Source organism: Lepisosteus platostomus, chromosome 15, assembly GCF_059453375.1.
Source record: "Lepisosteus platostomus isolate fLepPlt1 chromosome 15, fLepPlt1.hap1, whole genome shotgun sequence".
Classification (NCBI taxonomy): domain Eukaryota; kingdom Metazoa; phylum Chordata; class Actinopteri; order Semionotiformes; family Lepisosteidae; genus Lepisosteus; species Lepisosteus platostomus.
The window spans coordinates 683,039-702,355 of NC_142625.1; the positions used below are offsets into that span (position 1 = coordinate 683,039).

A 19,317-nucleotide genomic window follows, 5' to 3' on the forward strand; every position below is an offset into this window, starting at 1 on the left:
GGCAGGCGTGTGTGTGTGCGCGCGCGTCCCCGTCCCTCCCTCCCTCCCGAGAGAGAGCTGCCCCTTGCCTCTGCCCGCAGGTGCTGGCGCTCGGCTTTGGCTTGCAGCCGGTTGGGCGCAGCTGCTGCCGGTGGGAGGGGCCTAAGCTAAGGAGGCCGGGCGGCTGGCGCCCCCTGCGGCTGCGGTCGTTGTCGGGCCGTTGACAGAAGATCAAAGAGCAGGGCCCCCGCCCGGGACTGGCAGGAAGGCAGGCGGGCAGGCAAGAGAGAGGGGGAGCAGAGTCCCGCGGCAGGCCTCTGGCTGCAGGGAGGCCGGCAGCTGCGCGGGTCCCGGGCTCCAGAGGAGTCGGCCTGCGCCACTGTGCGCCAGCGGAACGCCCGCGCGTCGGTCCGCGCCTTTGTGGGCATCGCTTCTCGGCCTTTTGGCTAAGATCAAGTGTAGTATCTGTTCTTATCAGTTTAATATCTGATACGTCCCCCATCGGGGGACCACATATTAAACGGATTTTTGGAACAGGGAGCTGGATCAGGAGCTTGCTCCGTCCTCTCCACGCATCGGCCCGGTATTGCAGCGCCTCCGGGAGCGGTGCACCACCTTCTCTCAGCGGTGAAAAGACAGACGTAGGTAGCTAGCTAGCTAGCGAGCGAGCGAGCGAGCAAGCGAAGTGGACTGGAGCTCCTTCTTCTCGGGTCTCGTCCCTCGTCCCCCATCTGTGTGTCTCTGTGTTCTGTCTCTCTCTCGCCCTCTCGGTTCCCGTGCTCCCTCTGTGCGCTTTCCCGCGTCTCGACTCTCTGGGCAAGCAGGCCGGCCCCCTTTTCGGCTCCCGTGCGTTTTCCCTCCAAAAAACTTAGGTTTTTCAGCCTTTTCCCAGGGAGGCAGGCGTGGCTTGCTTGCTTGCTTGCTTGCTTGCTTGCTTGCTTGCTTGCGTGTGTGTCCGTCCCCGTCCCTGCAGGCGGGCCCCTTTCGACAGCTGGGCGTTTTCCCTCCCAAAAACTTAGTATATCCACCTTTTCTTTCTTTTTTTTCGGCAGGCAGGCAGGCAGGCAGGCAGGCGTGTGTGTGTGCGCGCGCGTCCCCGTCCCTCCCTCCCTCCCGAGAGAGAGCTGCCCCTTGCCTCTGCCCGCAGGTGCTGGCGCTCGGCTTTGGCTTGCAGCCGGTTGGGCGCAGCTGCTGCCGGTGGGAGGGGCCTAAGCTAAGGAGGCCGGGCGGCTGGCGCCCCCTGCGGCTGCGGTCGTTGTCGGGCCGTTGACAGAAGATCAAAGAGCAGGGCCCCCGCCCGGGACTGGCAGGAAGGCAGGCGGGCAGGCAAGAGAGAGGGGGAGCAGAGTCCCGCGGCAGGCCTCTGGCTGCAGGGAGGCCGGCAGCTGCGCGGGTCCCGGGCTCCAGAGGAGTCGGCCTGCGCCACTGTGCGCCAGCGGAACGCCCGCGCGTCGGTCCGCGCCTTTGTGGGCATCGCTTCTCGGCCTTTTGGCTAAGATCAAGTGTAGTATCTGTTCTTATCAGTTTAATATCTGATACGTCCCCCATCGGGGGACCACATATTAAACGGATTTTTGGAACAGGGAGCTGGATCAGGAGCTTGCTCCGTCCTCTCCACGCATCGGCCCGGTATTGCAGCGCCTCCGGGAGCGGTGCACCACCTTCTCTCAGCGGTGAAAAGACAGACGTAGGTAGCTAGCTAGCTAGCGAGCGAGCGAGCGAGCAAGCGAAGTGGACTGGAGCTCCTTCTTCTCGGGTCTCGTCCCTCGTCCCCCATCTGTGTGTCTCTGTGTTCTGTCTCTCTCTCGCCCTCTCGGTTCCCGTGCTCCCTCTGTGCGCTTTCCCGCGTCTCGACTCTCTGGGCAAGCAGGCCGGCCCCCTTTTCGGCTCCCGTGCGTTTTCCCTCCAAAAAACTTAGGTTTTTCAGCCTTTTCCCAGGGAGGCAGGCGTGGCTTGCTTGCTTGCTTGCTTGCTTGCTTGCTTGCTTGCTTGCGTGTGTGTCCGTCCCCGTCCCTGCAGGCGGGCCCCTTTCGACAGCTGGGCGTTTTCCCTCCCAAAAACTTAGTATATCCACCTTTTCTTTCTTTTTTTTCGGCAGGCAGGCAGGCAGGCAGGCAGGCGTGTGTGTGTGCGCGCGCGTCCCCGTCCCTCCCTCCCTCCCGAGAGAGAGCTGCCCCTTGCCTCTGCCCGCAGGTGCTGGCGCTCGGCTTTGGCTTGCAGCCGGTTGGGCGCAGCTGCTGCCGGTGGGAGGGGCCTAAGCTAAGGAGGCCGGGCGGCTGGCGCCCCCTGCGGCTGCGGTCGTTGTCGGGCCGTTGACAGAAGATCAAAGAGCAGGGCCCCCGCCCGGGACTGGCAGGAAGGCAGGCGGGCAGGCAAGAGAGAGGGGGAGCAGAGTCCCGCGGCAGGCCTCTGGCTGCAGGGAGGCCGGCAGCTGCGCGGGTCCCGGGCTCCAGAGGAGTCGGCCTGCGCCACTGTGCGCCAGCGGAACGCCCGCGCGTCGGTCCGCGCCTTTGTGGGCATCGCTTCTCGGCCTTTTGGCTAAGATCAAGTGTAGTATCTGTTCTTATCAGGCCCTGGAAGCACAGGACGACGGTGCCGGAGGGTCTCGAGCTCTGCACGGAGCCCCTCAGAATACTGGGGGTTTCCTTCCAGAGCCAGGACAACGAGACCAACAACTGGACTGAGAGGATCGCCAAGGTGAACGCGAAGCTGGGTCTGTGGAAAACGCGGTCGCTGTCCTACACAGGGAAAGTGATGGTGTTGAAAGCAGACGTCCTGCCGGCTTTGGTTTACCTGGCGGTGGTGTACCCGCTGCCGGCCAGACTCAGACGAGCGCTGCAAGGGATGATCTTCGGCTTCGTCTGGGGCGGCAGGTACGAGTACATCACGAGAAACCGGATGTGTCAGCCGGTCGAGGAAGGGGGTCGAGATGTCCCACATTTCCCCCTGAAACTCGACTGCATCTTTTACTGCAACCTCTGTCGGGCGCTGCGGGAGCCCATCGGCCACAAGTACCAGTACTTTGTCAGGCTGTGGCTCTCCATCCCGATGAGGCACTTGGTCCAGTGGTCAAACACTGGGCCCAAGGCAGAGAGGCGACCAAAGTTCTACACCCACGCTGTCAAGTGGAGCAGGAGGTACGAGGCCACGAGACAGCCAGAGCTCTGCACCAACCACAGAGCTCTGTACAAAGAGGTGAGGGGGCATCTGGTCGCCGACGAAAGGCTGCGAGTTCCCAGACAAGTCTGGGAAAGGACGCAGCCTAAAGAACTGGACAACGAACTGAAGGACCTCAACTGGATGGCCGTACACAAGAGACTGGCTACCAGAGAGGTCCTCTACAGACACTCGCTTACCAGGAATCCGCATTGCCCCCGGGACACGTGTTTCGTCGAGGAGACTCAGGAGCACGTGTTCTGGAGCTGCCCCTTCGCCAAGGCGGTGTGGGGCAGAATGGACAACACCATGCAACTCCTGGGGACGGGTGCGGTGCTCAGTTACCAGTACGTTCTGCTGGGGCTGGCACCTACCGGACTGGACAGGGGGACGCAGTTCCTGTTGTGGCTGCTGCTGTCCCTCACAAAGAAAGGCCTGTGGGACGCGAGGAACAATCTCATCCGGCACAACATCGAGTGGGGAGCGAGGGAGCTGGAGGAGAGGATCCTGGCGGACCTCAGGAGGAGGATGAAGCGCGACGTTGCTAAATGGGGTTTCCCCACGGCAAAGGAGCGCTGGAAAGGCCTATGGACCCTGTACAGGGATTAATGGGTTACAGCAAGCGGTAGGGTTTGGAGGGACACTCATAATAGCGCAAATCCGCCCACCCTTGCAAGGATTGAAAACGGACAATCGCCGCCGTTCCGCCGTTGTTTTAACTTGTGGAGTGTTATTGTATGAGATGTTTTCCTTTTGAGATGTGTTTTTTTTCGGAATAAAGTATATTTTATAAGAAAAAAAAAAAAAAAAAAAAAAAAAAAAAAAATCTGTTCTTATCAGTTTAATATCTGATACGTCCCCCATCGGGGGACCACATATTAAACGGATTTTTGGAACAGGGAGCTGGATCAGGAGCTTGCTCCGTCCTCTCCACGCATCGGCCCGGTATTGCAGCGCCTCCGGGAGCGGTGCACCACCTTCTCTCAGCGGTGAAAAGACAGACGTAGGTAGCTAGCTAGCTAGCGAGCGAGCGAGCGAGCAAGCGAAGTGGACTGGAGCTCCTTCTTCTCGGGTCTCGTCCCTCGTCCCCCATCTGTGTGTCTCTGTGTTCTGTCTCTCTCTCGCCCTCTCGGTTCCCGTGCTCCCTCTGTGCGCTTTCCCGCGTCTCGACTCTCTGGGCAAGCAGGCCGGCCCCCTTTTCGGCTCCCGTGCGTTTTCCCTCCAAAAAACTTAGGTTTTTCAGCCTTTTCCCAGGGAGGCAGGCGTGGCTTGCTTGCTTGCTTGCTTGCTTGCTTGCTTGCTTGCTTGCGTGTGTGTCCGTCCCCGTCCCTGCAGGCGGGCCCCTTTCGACAGCTGGGCGTTTTCCCTCCCAAAAACTTAGTATATCCACCTTTTCTTTCTTTTTTTTCGGCAGGCAGGCAGGCAGGCAGGCAGGCGTGTGTGTGTGCGCGCGCGTCCCCGTCCCTCCCTCCCTCCCGAGAGAGAGCTGCCCCTTGCCTCTGCCCGCAGGTGCTGGCGCTCGGCTTTGGCTTGCAGCCGGTTGGGCGCAGCTGCTGCCGGTGGGAGGGGCCTAAGCTAAGGAGGCCGGGCGGCTGGCGCCCCCTGCGGCTGCGGTCGTTGTCGGGCCGTTGACAGAAGATCAAAGAGCAGGGCCCCCGCCCGGGACTGGCAGGAAGGCAGGCGGGCAGGCAAGAGAGAGGGGGAGCAGAGTCCCGCGGCAGGCCTCTGGCTGCAGGGAGGCCGGCAGCTGCGCGGGTCCCGGGCTCCAGAGGAGTCGGCCTGCGCCACTGTGCGCCAGCGGAACGCCCGCGCGTCGGTCCGCGCCTTTGTGGGCATCGCTTCTCGGCCTTTTGGCCAAGATAACTAGTACGTGGCTTGTCCGCGGCTGGAAGTCTGTGTCAGAAGGTCGGGATTGGCGGCGGAGGAGAGAAGACGAGTGGCGAGAGAGCGGAGCAAGCAGCGGCGAAGGAGGAACCACTGGGAGAGGAGGAGACCAGTCGACTGGGAAGCGGCGGGAGTACAGCTAAGAGCCACCACTGGAATCGCTCTGGGTGAAGCCCAGGGGGTGAAGGTGGGGCTCCCAGATGACGTCTTTTGGTGGTGAGTGGCCTTCGGCGGCGGCGGCTGGGCGCCCTCTGTCCCATGAAGGGATAATGAGGGGCACGGTGCGCTTTGTATTGAAGAATGTGGAAGAGCGAGCGGAGTGGATGGTAAGAGGCAGATTCGAGAGGGAGGTGTTATTTAAGGCTCTTGAGATCGAGAGATGGGATATTTTGTGCTTACAAGATTTTCAAGGCAAATGTATTTTTGATCTGACACTTATTTCGGATGTGGAATGCGCCAGGGTATGGAGCAAAGCTCAACTTTTGAAAGAAGAGGAACCGCTGAGCAAATATCGTGTAGAGCCTCTTTTTGCAAGAGATGTGAAGACCTTGATGGTTCATATTTATAGCCCAAGGGTGCCTGAGGCTGATATTCTAACCTTCTTGCGAAGGTATGTTGATGTGCAAGGAGAAGGGAGAAGGGTTATAGACGACGAGAAGGTTTGGACTGGAAAAAGGTCATACACAGTAAGATTCCGCCCGAATGATAAGATAGAGGGGGGTCTGATAACTCCACCAGCCAATTTCAGTATTGGGCCGTATAGAGGATACATGCTCTACCCTGGACAGCCTAAAACATGCCGGAGGTGTGGTCAATCAGGGCATTTTTTTGTGGACTGTGTGACCGACATGTGTAAAAGATGCGGGGAGCTTGGACATGTGGCCGCTGCTTGCCGTAATGCTCTGGTGTGCAATCTGTGTGGGGTTCCGGATCATTCTTACAGGACGTGCCCCAGAAAGGTGCGTAGCTTCGCAGCTGTTGTCACCGAACGAAGGGACAAGGGACTGGAAGAATCGACTGCATTTCCTGATGGACAAGGGAGACCAGTAGAGGGCAGCGTCCCAGAGAGGGAGTACCGGAAAATCCAGGAGGTGGGCCTTGACGAAGGGGCAGTGGAGCGCTCGACAGAGCCGGTAGGTGGTTCCGGAGGATCCAGAGAAGGTGGAACTTACCTGGCAGAGGCTGATCAGCGGAGAGAGGAGGATCCTGGGGAGGGGACGTCCGTGTTGGGGCAGGAACAAGCATTGCAGGAGCCCGGGAAAGAGGAGGAGGCGGGTCATCAGGGGACCTCCTTAGAGGCCGAGACGGTTGCTGAGACACCTATGAGTCCGGAAGGAGAGAGTTCGTCAGGACAAGGCTGGGAGACGGTTACAGGAAAGCGGAGAAAGAAGAAGAGAGATCGGGAGGCCTGCGAAGAGGACTGCACTGGGCTCGAGGAGAAGAGGTCAAAGGAAGCATCATCATCCTCGGAGGAGGGCGTGCACTCTGAAGAGGGTGGGGCCTCGACAGACTCTGAGAGTTCGGAGGAGGAGAACGAAGTCCCCATGGTAGGCGAGAGGGAGGAGGTGGTGAGTGATGATGACATGGACAATGATGGTGAAAGGTCCGAAGAAAGTGAGGAGTCCAGCGAGGTGACAGAGGACCCGAAACCCAAGGTGCCAGAGAGGGAGAAGACGGTCTCGGGTGGTGATGAGAGAGAGGAGGCGGTGGTGGAGCATGAGAAGGAGCGAGTCCCCCCCGACCCGCCGGAGGCGGTAGGGGAAGTGAACGATGGCTGTGTTGGGGGAGCTTTGATTGACTCTAGTGCAGGCATTTCAGAGAGTGGCGGGACGTTGGACCCCAGTGGGGTTACAGACCCTGAGGGCCTTTTTGACCTTGAGGTTATGTCCCCAGTGACACCTGGGCCGTTCCAGACGCCCAGTGGGGAAAGTGAGGCGGGGAGTCCTGGTTATGATGCTTTGTTCGCGGACTTGATGGGGAAGAAATGACAAAACTGTGTAAATGAGGCTTAAAAAAATCTGTTCAAGTAATGTGCGTGGGTTAAGGTGTGATGTTAAACGGCACGCTGTTTTTAGTTACTTAAGTGACCTGAACCCAGCCTTCTGCTTTTTGCAGGAGGTACATTTGCAAGGTCCGAGTGATGTAACGAAGTTTACAGATGAGTGGAAGAAAGGTGCGTCGTGGTGGAGTGTGGGCGGTGTCCACTCGTCAGGTGTTGGAATTCTGTGTGGAGACCGGGGGTTTCAGGCCACTGAAATAACCTCGGTTGTGCCTGGACGCCTTCTGGTGGTTGACGGAAGCTGGTGGTCTGCTAGGGTGCGTCTGATCGGTGTGTATGCCCCTGCCGAGAGGGCCCTCCAAGCAACATTTATAAAAGATCTGGAGCCATGGCTTTTCACAAATAGAGAGATTGTAATGGGGGGGGATTTTAACATCGATTTATCTGACCCGCAAGGAGGGGGAGTGCGAAGCCTTAAGGAGTTGGTAGAGAATTTCCATCTTTTGGATGTTTTCAAGGATTTTAATAGTGGTCTTAGAAACTTTACTTGGCAGAACAGCAGGGGGCACTGCAGAAGATTAGATTATATTTTTTCTTCCCTTAAGGCTAAAAAAGTTAGTTTGGCAGCCTCTCCTGTGTGGTTTTCTGATCACTGGGTTTTAGCGGCGTCCTTTGAATTAGGGGATTCTGGCTTTCGGTCAAATTATTGGAAGCTTAATGTGTCCGTTCTGGATGAGATTGGGTACCGTCTTTTAATTTTGGATTACATAGACAGCTTTAAGAATACATTTCCTTCTTTTGGTTCTAAAATAGAGGCGTGGGAGAGTTTTAAACGATCTGTAGCGCGTCTTTCTATTAAATACTGCAGGAAAAGGCGCTGGGAGGAGAGGAAGGTGTTGAATGCCCTGCAGAAGGAATTGGAGTTGGTCTATGTTGATTTTAATCGTGGGGGCTCCTTTTGCGCGGAAAGAGCAGCAGAGTTGCGGAAGAGACTAAAGGAGGCTTGGCAAAAAAGGGCCAAGGGCTTCCTTTTTCGTCTAAGAGGAGTTATTCTAGAGAATGAGGAGAAGTGCTCAGCTCACTTTTTTGGCTCGGTCAGGTCAAGGCAGGAGAAGGTCTTTTTTTCAGAGCTCAAAATAGACAACGGTACAACTACGAGTGAGGTAAAGGAGATGCTGGCCTATGCTTCAAATTTTTATAGAAGTCTCTTTTCAGAAAAGGAAGTGAGACAGAAGGAGAAAGATAGTTTTTTAGAAGATCTTGCACATCTGTCTGAGGCTACCGAGCTGGAACAGGAAGTAAGTGCCATGGAGCTCCGAGAGGCAATGTTGGGTTTAAAGAAAGGAGCAGTTCCCGGGATAGATGGGTTGCCAATAGAATTTTACAGAGCCTTTTGGGTTTCACTAGAGCCGCTTTTGTTGGAGGTTTTTAAAGAGGTGCTCAGTGGGAATGGGTTAGGCGGGACTATGAGGACGGGTGTCATTACTCTCCTATATAAAAAGGGCGACAGAAAGGACCTTGAAAACTGGAGACCGATCCAATTATTGTGTACGGATTATAAAATATTAGCTCGGGTTTTAGGGAGGCGTCTGCGAACTGCGATGGGGTCCCTAGTAGGTGTAGATCAGACATGTGGGGTAGAAGGCCGGAAGATCGGATGGAACTTGTCGTTGATTAGAGATGTGGTGGAGTGGGTGCAAGACAGGGGCCTTTCCCTCATGTTGGTCAATCTTGATCAAAATAAAGCATTCGACAGAGTCCATCATGGGTTTTTATGGGAGGCGTTAAGTAAGATGGGCTGTGGAAAGACTTTTGTAACGTGGCTGCAGACGCTCTATAAGGGGGCAATTTCCCGGGTGTGTATTAATGGCAGATTAGGGGAGAACCTGGTGGTCCAGCGTGGAGTGAGGCAGGGCTGCCCCCTGTCCCCTTTATTATATGTTTTATTCATTGAACCGTTACTGAGGAAAATTCGCAGTGACTCGGCAATAGAGGGAATGTTGGTGCCTGGGAGCGACGGGTTGCGCATAAAAGTCGCTGCCTACGCGGATGATGTTTCGTTGTTTTTAACCTCTGATCGGTGTTTAGATAGGGTTCTATCGGTGGTTCAGGATTTTGCGGCAGGAACAGGGGCTGCGCTAAACACTAATAAGAGTACTGTCAAGCTTTTCGGTGCCTGGACGGACCGGAGACATGAGATTGGAGGATTACCGGTGGTTAACGGGCCTGTGAAGATACTGGGAGTTTGGTTTGATTCAGGGAACTCCGCAGTCCTAAACTGGGAACATCGTTTGCAGAAGATGAATCAGAAGCTCGGTCAATGGAGTCGGAGGTCACTTTCTTTTAAAGGGAAAGTTCTGGTCCTAAAGGTTGATATTTTACCCCTGCTGTTGCATCTGGCAGAGGTTTTCCCCTTGCCGGTGTGCTTCCGTAGATTGGTGGTGAGAGCGGTGTTTAGATTCATGTGGGGGGGGAGGTATGAATACGTGAAAAGGGCTGACATGTACAGAGCAGTGGAGGACGGTGGCCGGGATGTCCCCAATATACCACTGAAGTTAGATTGCCTGTTTGTGGCTCGGCTCTGCACACTGCTGCGCGCGCCTGAGGCCCATCCGTGTAGGTTCTTTGTCATGCTTTGGTTTGCACAGAAAATGCGACATCTTGTGGTGTGGTCTAATACCACTCCCAAGGCGGAAAGGCTCCCGGGGCATTATAGGCATGCTGCGACATGGGTGAGGACGCATCCCGAAGTTAAGAGCGGAGAAATTGTTTTAGACCATCGTCGCATGTACGCTCTAATTGTACAGAAGGAGACCCAGGCAGTGGTGGGGGTCTCTCAGGAGACATGGGCAAGGATTCAACCGCGCGGCTTAGATAATCGGCTTTGTGATTTGAATTGGCTTGGGTTGTGGGATAGGTTGGCAGTGCGGGAAACCTTGTGTAGGCATGGCCTCTCGAGGCAGCCCTTATGTCCCAGGCTTAATTGTACGGAGGGAGAATCCATAAGGCACGCTCTTTGGGAGTGTTCTTTTTCTAGGGATGTATGGTCTCAGTGTGTTTCTTTGTGTTTTTTGGTTTCAACGGATTTTGTCTTGTCTTACAGGTTGGTTATGAGGGGGGTTTCAGGGGTGAAGAGATGGAATGTGAATTTTCTGTTTTGGTTAATGATTAGTGTTATTAAGTTTCAGATCTGGTCATCCAGGGATGAAATTGTCAAGCATGGGGTTTTTACCTCCAGTAGAGAGGTGGTGGGGAGGATTAGGTCTGATATTGGAGGGAGGGTTAAACGGGATGTTTTGCGTTGGGGTTTTTCGGCTGCGAAGGAAAGGTGGAAGGGATTGATTGCTTTATCACTGTAAATTGGTGCACCGGGGTGATGGATTTGTTCTGTATCTTTTGTACTTTGTAATAAAAAACAAAAAAAAAAAAAATCTGTTCTTATCAGTTTAATATCTGATACGTCCCCCATCGGGGGACCACATATTAAACGGATTTTTGGAACAGGGAGCTGGATCAGGAGCTTGCTCCGTCCTCTCCACGCATCGGCCCGGTATTGCAGCGCCTCCGGGAGCGGTGCACCACCTTCTCTCAGCGGTGAAAAGACAGACGTAGGTAGCTAGCTAGCTAGCGAGCGAGCGAGCGAGCAAGCGAAGTGGACTGGAGCTCCTTCTTCTCGGGTCTCGTCCCTCGTCCCCCATCTGTGTGTCTCTGTGTTCTGTCTCTCTCTCGCCCTCTCGGTTCCCGTGCTCCCTCTGTGCGCTTTCCCGCGTCTCGACTCTCTGGGCAAGCAGGCCGGCCCCCTTTTCGGCTCCCGTGCGTTTTCCCTCCAAAAAACTTAGGTTTTTCAGCCTTTTCCCAGGGAGGCAGGCGTGGCTTGCTTGCTTGCTTGCTTGCTTGCTTGCTTGCTTGCTTGCGTGTGTGTCCGTCCCCGTCCCTGCAGGCGGGCCCCTTTCGACAGCTGGGCGTTTTCCCTCCCAAAAACTTAGTATATCCACCTTTTCTTTCTTTTTTTTCGGCAGGCAGGCAGGCAGGCAGGCAGGCGTGTGTGTGTGCGCGCGCGTCCCCGTCCCTCCCTCCCTCCCGAGAGAGAGCTGCCCCTTGCCTCTGCCCGCAGGTGCTGGCGCTCGGCTTTGGCTTGCAGCCGGTTGGGCGCAGCTGCTGCCGGTGGGAGGGGCCTAAGCTAAGGAGGCCGGGCGGCTGGCGCCCCCTGCGGCTGCGGTCGTTGTCGGGCCGTTGACAGAAGATCAAAGAGCAGGGCCCCCGCCCGGGACTGGCAGGAAGGCAGGCGGGCAGGCAAGAGAGAGGGGGAGCAGAGTCCCGCGGCAGGCCTCTGGCTGCAGGGAGGCCGGCAGCTGCGCGGGTCCCGGGCTCCAGAGGAGTCGGCCTGCGCCACTGTGCGCCAGCGGAACGCCCGCGCGTCGGTCCGCGCCTTTGTGGGCATCGCTTCTCGGCCTTTTGGCTAAGATCAAGTGTGTGGCCTGTCCGCAGCTTGGTCTTGGTCCGAGGGTTGGGAAGGCGGAAGGAGGACTGGAGAGAGCCGTGCAGAGGAGGGGAATCTGGAGCCCGGAACAGGAGTTCGACTGGAGATTTCTGAACTGAAGGACGAGAAGGATCAGCAGGAAACCAGCTTGTCTTGGAGAAGATGGGTGAGCGCACTGCTTTTTTGACGGCCGGGGACCCTTGGTCCAGAGAGGGACGAATGCGGGACTCGGTGCGTTTTGTGGTGAAGAGTTTGGACACTGGGAAGGTTTTTTTGGACAGAGGCTATTTTGCTGAGAAGATTTTGGTTGGGGTTTTTTCACTGGCATTGGAAGAGGTTTTTTGTTTGCAGACTTTTTTTGCGAAAGGGATGTTGGATGTGACTTTAGCATCGGCTGCAATTTGTCGCCAAGTGTGGGAGACAGTGGTAGAGAATAAAGAGGAGGCACCTTTGAATGCATTCAGGATAGAACCCCTGTTTGCTAGAGAATTAAGACCCTTGTATGTGCATATGCACAATCCGTTTATACCGGAAGAGGACATTGTGACTTTTTTGAGGAGGTACGTGGATGTGCAGGGTTCTGGAACAAAAGAGAGAGATGAAAAAGGGTATTGGACAGGCAGAAGGAGGTTCCTGGTTCGCCTCCGGCCTGGTGCGGCACCAGAGGGTGGGGTGGTGCACCCCCCTCCGGCCTTTTCCATCGGGGCGAACGGGGGCACGGTGAGGTATCCTGGTCAGCCGAAGGTTTGTCATAGATGCGGCAAGGAGGGACATGTTGTAACGACATGTCCTAGTAAGGTCTGTAGGAAATGTGGAGCAGAAGGTCACCTTGCTGTGGACTGCCGGGCAATAGTCCGGTGTAACTTGTGTGGGATGCAGGGACACCTGTATAACGTATGCCCGGACAGGAAGAGGACATACGCTGAGGCTGCTGCTACAGCAGCGTCAAAGAAGAAGGAGTCGCAGTCAGCCAGGAGGCAGGATACAGCTGGACCGAGCACAGACGAGCAGACCGTCAGGCTTGAGAGTGAAGAGATGGACACGGAGGCAGAAGGGCTAGGAGAGGGTGGAGGCCTTGAGTCTGCAGGGGGGGTAGGGGTGGAGATGGACATAATGGAGGGAATTTTGGCGGGGGGTGCGAATTGGGCAGAAATTGTATCTGACGAGGAAAAGGGGGAAAACCGGTCTTTGTTTGCTAAGAGGAAGAGTAAGAGGCAAATGGAGAGGGGGGAGGAACAACGACAGGTAAAAGAAGGCAGGATAAGTGTAGTTGACCCAAACCCTTACGAGGTTTTAGAGATAGAAAGTATAGAGATTGAAGGCGAGCCGGAGGTACCTAGCGATGCGGTACTAGGACAGATGGGAACGGAAGGGATTAGGGAGGCAGGAAGTATAGAGGTTGAAAGGGAGTTGGAGATGTTTATTGAGGGTGTACTAGGTCAGGGGGGAGTTGAAGGGGTTGGTGAGGGTGTAAGAGTTGAGGAGTCTGAGATGAAAGAGAAGGAGGGCGAGAGTGCTGGTACTTCTAAGGTAGTGGAGGAAGTGGGGGCGGGAAGGGAGACGGGGTACGGGAGTGAGATAGAGGGGGGTGGGGGAGGAAGTGTGGGGAAAGGGACGAGGGAGGGGAGTGTAACAGCAGAGAGTGTGAGTGAGGAAGAGCGGGGAGATGGCTGGTGGGAAGATTGGAGGAGGGGAAGGAGAGATCGTGTGATAATGTTGGAAGAGGTGCCGAATTGGAAAGAGAGGCCGATGAGGGAGGGGTATAAGGTCCGACAGCATTGTAATTTTGATCATGCGGGCTTGGACTACAGGGGATGTGTGAAGAAAGTGTTTGAGCGGACGGAGAGGAAGTATCGCTCCTTTTGGATTGAGTATGTATTTACGGCTGCTGGGTTGACTTCTTTTGTGGTGTCTGGGCAGGATATGGATGGGATCAGAATGGTCATCAAGGAAGTGAAGGCAAAGCTTACAAAGGAGATGTTGGCTGAGCTGAGAAAAGGTGAAGGGAAGAGAACGTAGGGTAGAGGAGGGTATTTGCATAAAAGGCGGGATATGGAAATGAGGGTGTAGAAGTAAATGGTTTGATAGTGTAATTTTGGGTATGGTTATAGGGGTTGGAGGATTTGGGCTGGAGGTGTTTTAGTTATGGTATAATTGGTAGGATTTGGTTTGAATAAGATGTTGATTGGTTATATTTGTTTCTGGATGCCTTAGGTTACCCTAGGGCATTGTTCGGGTTTGTTATTCTGGGTGGGTTTGGTGTGTGTGTTAGTTTATGGTTGTTGTGGGTTTATGTTTTGGTTGAAACCTATGTGAATATGTAATTCATGTACTTTTACGAACTGTTTTCTAATAAAAAAAAAAAAAAAAAAAAATCTGTTCTTATCAGTTTAATATCTGATACGTCCCCCATCGGGGGACCACATATTAAACGGATTTTTGGAACAGGGAGCTGGATCAGGAGCTTGCTCCGTCCTCTCCACGCATCGGCCCGGTATTGCAGCGCCTCCGGGAGCGGTGCACCACCTTCTCTCAGCGGTGAAAAGACAGACGTAGGTAGCTAGCTAGCTAGCGAGCGAGCGAGCGAGCAAGCGAAGTGGACTGGAGCTCCTTCTTCTCGGGTCTCGTCCCTCGTCCCCCATCTGTGTGTCTCTGTGTTCTGTCTCTCTCTCGCCCTCTCGGTTCCCGTGCTCCCTCTGTGCGCTTTCCCGCGTCTCGACTCTCTGGGCAAGCAGGCCGGCCCCCTTTTCGGCTCCCGTGCGTTTTCCCTCCAAAAAACTTAGGTTTTTCAGCCTTTTCCCAGGGAGGCAGGCGTGGCTTGCTTGCTTGCTTGCTTGCTTGCTTGCTTGCGTGTGTGTCCGTCCCCGTCCCTGCAGGCGGGCCCCTTTCGACAGCTGGGCGTTTTCCCTCCCAAAAACTTAGTATATCCACCTTTTCTTTCTTTTTTTTCGGCAGGCAGGCAGGCAGGCAGGCAGGCGTGTGTGTGTGCGCGCGCGTCCCCGTCCCTCCCTCCCTCCCGAGAGAGAGCTGCCCCTTGCCTCTGCCCGCAGGTGCTGGCGCTCGGCTTTGGCTTGCAGCCGGTTGGGCGCAGCTGCTGCCGGTGGGAGGGGCCTAAGCTAAGGAGGCCGGGCGGCTGGCGCCCCCTGCGGCTGCGGTCGTTGTCGGGCCGTTGACAGAAGATCAAAGAGCAGGGCCCCCGCCCGGGACTGGCAGGAAGGCAGGCGGGCAGGCAAGAGAGAGGGGGAGCAGAGTCCCGCGGCAGGCCTCTGGCTGCAGGGAGGCCGGCAGCTGCGCGGGTCCCGGGCTCCAGAGGAGTCGGCCTGCGCCACTGTGCGCCAGCGGAACGCCCGCGCGTCGGTCCGCGCCTTTGTGGGCATCGCTTCTCGGCCTTTTGGCTAAGGTCAGAGGTCGAGGGAGAGAGGAGATCGAGTGGACATCAATTTCTACAAGGACACGGTTGGATTTCTGCGTTTTGGACCCCGGACTGCTTTTTGGATTGCCTTTGGATTTTGGACTTCGGATTGTGCTTTTCACTTGGGTTTTTTTTTGGAGCGAGGGCTGCTTGGCAGCCGAAAGGCTGCTTTTTCATCATGGCTGCGGATCCCGGGGAGGCGAGGAAGGCCGGGATGAACCCCAGCGTTCGTTGGACCATCCGCTTTCACTGGAGGGCGGAGACGGAGCCTCAGGGAAGAGAGTCCTTTGAAGATGAGGTACTGTTTGGCATTCTCGGATTCAAGGCAAGTGAGATCTTATGCTTACAGGGGAACCGGGCGCAGAAATTCATGGATGTCACCTTCAGGACCGCCGAGCTTCATAGGAGGGCAGCGGAGAAGTATGCACAAGCAAAGGCGGAGGGACAAATGCGTGAGTACGAGTGCGGGGGCTTGCAGGGAGATAGTAGAAGACGGGTGGTCATCCACATGTTCGACCCTTTCGTGACGTACCGGGATGTGACGACCTTCCTACGTCGTTATGTGGAGGTGCTGAAAGGCCCAGATGTCGTTAGTGATACTCGTACGGTTTGGACCGGGAAACTTAAATATGAGGTCGAATTACGGAGAGATGACAGATCACGGGACGGCTTCGCCCACCCCCCGGGCACTTTCGCCATTGGAGCATTTAGGGGATACCTTTTTTACTGGGATCAACCAGACTTTTGCAGGAAGTGCCGAGGGTTTGGTCACCGCGAGGCGACGTGCACTGCCGGAGAGTGTGGGAAGTGTCACCGCACGGGCCACTGCACACGGGCCTGCCCGGTGAAGGAGTGCTCCCTGTGTGGGAACACAGGACACCTTTTCCGGCAGTGTAATCAGAGGGGCAGGGACCTGGAGAGGGAACTCCACACCTGGGTACAGCGCCCAGAGGAGGGTGGGGAGGAGGAAGATCAACCGGAGGGTGACAAGGCCAACGAGAAAAGGGGGAAGCAACGGGAGAAGAGACAGGAGGAGGAAGGGAGGCAAGATGGAGGACAAACGGGAGAAGAAGAGGCACGACCGGGAACTTCACGGGAGGTGGGCCGCACCTCCTGGGCAGATGTGGTGAAGGGGACACGACCCACAGTGGAGGAAGTAACACCTGCAGTGTCGGGACTGGTGGGAGAGGAGGTGGGGGCAACAACTCTCACCACCCTAGGGCCGAATAAGCAAAAGCGCTTACGGGCTGGGAGAAGGAAGAAGGGGACCCAGGAAAAGAAGAAGAAGACGGACGAAGGAGGAGATGAGGGAGAAAATCAGGAGGAGATGGTAGACCTGGAGAAGATGGAGGAAGAGACACTCCAGTCGACTTCGAGCGACTCCGAGCTCGAGGACACCGAGGGCTCTCTGCCTCCCGGGCAGGGATCTGGACCAGTACCCTGTCACGCCTATTCGGTGGCTCAGGACGTGACGGATGACGGCAGTCCGATAGTCGACTGCCAGCCCGGCGTGCTTACCCCCGAACAGGAGTTCCCGTTCAGCCCCCTGGGGCCGCTCCCTATTATGGACACCACGGATAGTGAAACCTCGGGAAGTACAGCAGGGGCAGCAAGCTCACCTGAGCCCAGTCAGGGAGAAGAGATGGAGAGTGACAAACCCCTCTTGGACCCACCATGACCCTCGTGGTGGCAACGGCCAATGTGAGGGGTTTGCGGAAGGCGGACAAGCGGACGGCGGTTTTCTCATACCTGTCTCAAAAGAATCTGGATCTGTGTTTTCTTCAAGAAGTCCATCTCAAGGACCTCGACGACGTGAGGACCCTCCAGAAGGCGTGGAGGAAGGGTCCTTCGTGGTGGAGCGTCGGAGGGGTGAACTCTGCCGGTGTGGGCATCCTGTGTGGTTCGCCGAGCTTCGCCGTCCAGACGGTCAGCTCAGTGGTCCCCGGACGTCTGCTGGTGGTGGATGGTACCTGGAAGGGGACAAGGGTCAGATTAATCGGCGTGTACGCCCCAGCAGACAGACGTCAGCAGGGCTCCTTTTTGAGAGATCTGGAGCCCTTGCTATACACCAACAGGGAGCTGATTATGGGCGGCGACTTCAACGTTGATTTAGGAGACTCGCACGGCGAGGGAGTTCACCTGCTGAGGTCCTTGATCACAGATTTCAGATTGCGAGATGGGTTTGATAACGTTGCACACCACACCTGGGACAACGGAAGAGGGATTTTTAGACGTCTTGATTATATCCTCTCCACTGTGAAGTGGAAAGTCCTAAGCAGGCAGGTGACCCCCACCTGGTTTTCAGATCATCAGTTGCTGGCAGTTTCCTTTGGTGTTGAGGACCCAGGCTTCCAGGCTGGGTACTGGAAGCTAAACAAGCAAGTCCTACTTGAGGCGAGATATCAAAGGAAGATGGAGGCAGTGCTTAAAGACCTCGAGAAGAAGAGAGAACTTTTCAGTTCTGCGGTACACTGGTGGGAATCCTGTAAGCTTATCATCGCAACGGTCACCAAAAGGTATTGTTGGATCCGGCGAAGACTGGAGGAACGCCAGTGTACCCAACTCCAGGAGGAGCTCGAGGCACTGTACAGCCAGCTGAACCAGGGGGGCGCCTTTGACGGCGAAAGAATTGCATACGTCAGAGGCCTGCTTAAGGATAAGTGGCTGCAGCGAGCAAAGGACTTCCTTTTCAGGTTGCAGGGAGTCTGGAGGGAAGGAGAAGAACGATGCTCGGCCCAGTTCTTCAGCGCCGTGAGAAGACAGCAAGAGCGCAGTCTTTTCGAAAACATCCGGCGTGAAGACGGGACTGCAGCCACGGATATACCCGGGATGTTGAGGTGCGCTACAGGATTCTACGAAGCCTTGTTTTCTGAGAAGGAGATCGACTCGAGCATTAAGGATAGGCTCTTGGAGGGTGTGGAGAAGGCGGTTGAAGACCCATCCGCACTGGTCGGGCCAGTGTCGGGGGCAGAGGTCCGAGCGGCAATGCTGGGCTTGAAGAAAGGCACTGTCCCTGGCGTGGATGGCCTTCCGACCGAGTTTTACCGCACCTTCTGGAGACAACTGGAGCCTTTCCTGGTGCAGGTCTTTAATGAGGTCCTGAACGACGGTGGTTTGGGCCTCTCTATGAAGACCGGAGTCGTCTCTTTGATCTTCAAGGGAGGAGACAAGGCGGACCTGGGCAACTGGAGGCCGATCCAGATCCTGTGCACGGACTACAAGATCTTGGCCAGGGTGCTGGGCGGCCGCCTGAGAATCGTAATGCCGGAGCTGGTCAAGGCTGACCAGACATGTGGCGTGGCAGGAAGAAAGATCAGCTGGACGCTGCAGCTGATCCGAGACGTCATCTCCTGGGTGGAGGACAGGGGCCTGCCGCTCATGCTGGTGAGCTTGGACCAGGCGAAGGCTTTTGACCGGGTCCACCATGGGATCCTGTGGGCACTTTTACGGAAGAAGGGTCTGCCTGACAGTTTTGTCAGGTGGATCAGGACTCTGTATAACGGCGCAATATCCCGGGTATGCATTAACGGAGCAGTGGGGAGGAGCATCCCCGTAAGGTGTGGTGTGCGACAGGGCTGTCCTCTCTCCCCCCTGCTGTACGTAATTTACATCGAACTCCTGCTTGACCAGTTGAGGAAGGATCCGGGAGTGGAAGGGATCCGAGTGCCAGGTGGAGGAGGGCAGGAAGCCAAGATCGCCGCGTATGCGGATGACATCACGCTCTTCCTAGGCTCTGAAAGAAGCCTGGGGAGGGCATTGGACATCGTGGAGGTTTTTTCCAGAGGCACTGGCGCCCGACTGAACCATGCCAAAAGCCTGGTTAAACTGTTCGGGACCTGGCCATGTGAACCGAGGACGTTCGGAGGACTGACGAGGACGACGGGCCCGGTGAAAGTCTTGGGGGTCCTTTTTCACAACGTGGACCCTGCGGGCTTGAACTGGGAGGCCAGGTTCCGAAGGATCAACCAAAAGCTGGGCCTTTGGCAGAAGCGGTCTTTGACCTGGATAGGGAAGGCGCTGGTGCTGAAGGTAGAGATCCTGCCCCTATTGCTCCACCTGGCAGTGGTGTACCCCCTACCTGCGGGAAGAAGAAAGGACCTGGTGAGGACCGTTTTTGGCTTCGTTTGGGGGCACTCGTACGAGCGTATTCGAAGAGTGGACATGTGCAGACCTATTACGGACGGTGGCAGAGGGATTCCAGACTTCCCGGTGAAGCTGGACTGTGTCTTCGTCGCCGGCCTGTGCGTTATCCTGCACGACAACCCGCCCCACCTGTGTGGCCGGTTTGTGAGCCTCTGGCTCTCGACGAGCATGCGACACCTGACCGTCTGGAGCAACACGACCCCGAAGGCGGAGCGACTCCCACCGCACTACCACCACGCAGTGCGGTGGCTGCGGGCACACCCA

At 56.1% G+C, this 19,317-nt stretch overlaps 5 non-coding genes and 1 pseudogene across 5 annotated transcripts; all 6 read left to right on the forward strand.

The window, feature by feature from the left end:
• Positions 1-405: 405 nt before the first annotated feature.
• On the forward strand, positions 406-596 carry LOC148647437 (U2 spliceosomal RNA). The gene has a single exon (XR_015927421.1). It is a non-coding gene; the product is annotated as a U2 spliceosomal RNA (small nuclear RNA).
• Positions 597-1,451: 855 nt separating this feature from the next.
• On the forward strand, positions 1,452-1,642 carry LOC148647438 (U2 spliceosomal RNA). Its single transcript, XR_015927422.1, has one exon. It is a non-coding gene; the product is annotated as a U2 spliceosomal RNA (small nuclear RNA).
• Positions 1,643-2,497: 855 nt separating this feature from the next.
• Positions 2,498-2,606, forward strand: LOC148647439 (U2 spliceosomal RNA; annotated as a pseudogene).
• Positions 2,607-3,917: 1,311 nt separating this feature from the next.
• On the forward strand, positions 3,918-4,114 carry LOC148647440 (U2 spliceosomal RNA). Its single transcript, XR_015927064.1, has one exon. It is a non-coding gene; the product is annotated as a U2 spliceosomal RNA (small nuclear RNA).
• Positions 4,115-10,407: 6,293 nt separating this feature from the next.
• On the forward strand, positions 10,408-10,602 carry LOC148647441 (U2 spliceosomal RNA). Its single transcript, XR_015926869.1, has one exon. It is a non-coding gene; the product is annotated as a U2 spliceosomal RNA (small nuclear RNA).
• Positions 10,603-13,838: 3,236 nt separating this feature from the next.
• On the forward strand, positions 13,839-14,026 carry LOC148647442 (U2 spliceosomal RNA). Its single transcript, XR_015926986.1, has one exon. It is a non-coding gene; the product is annotated as a U2 spliceosomal RNA (small nuclear RNA).
• Positions 14,027-19,317: the final 5,291 nt, after the last annotated feature.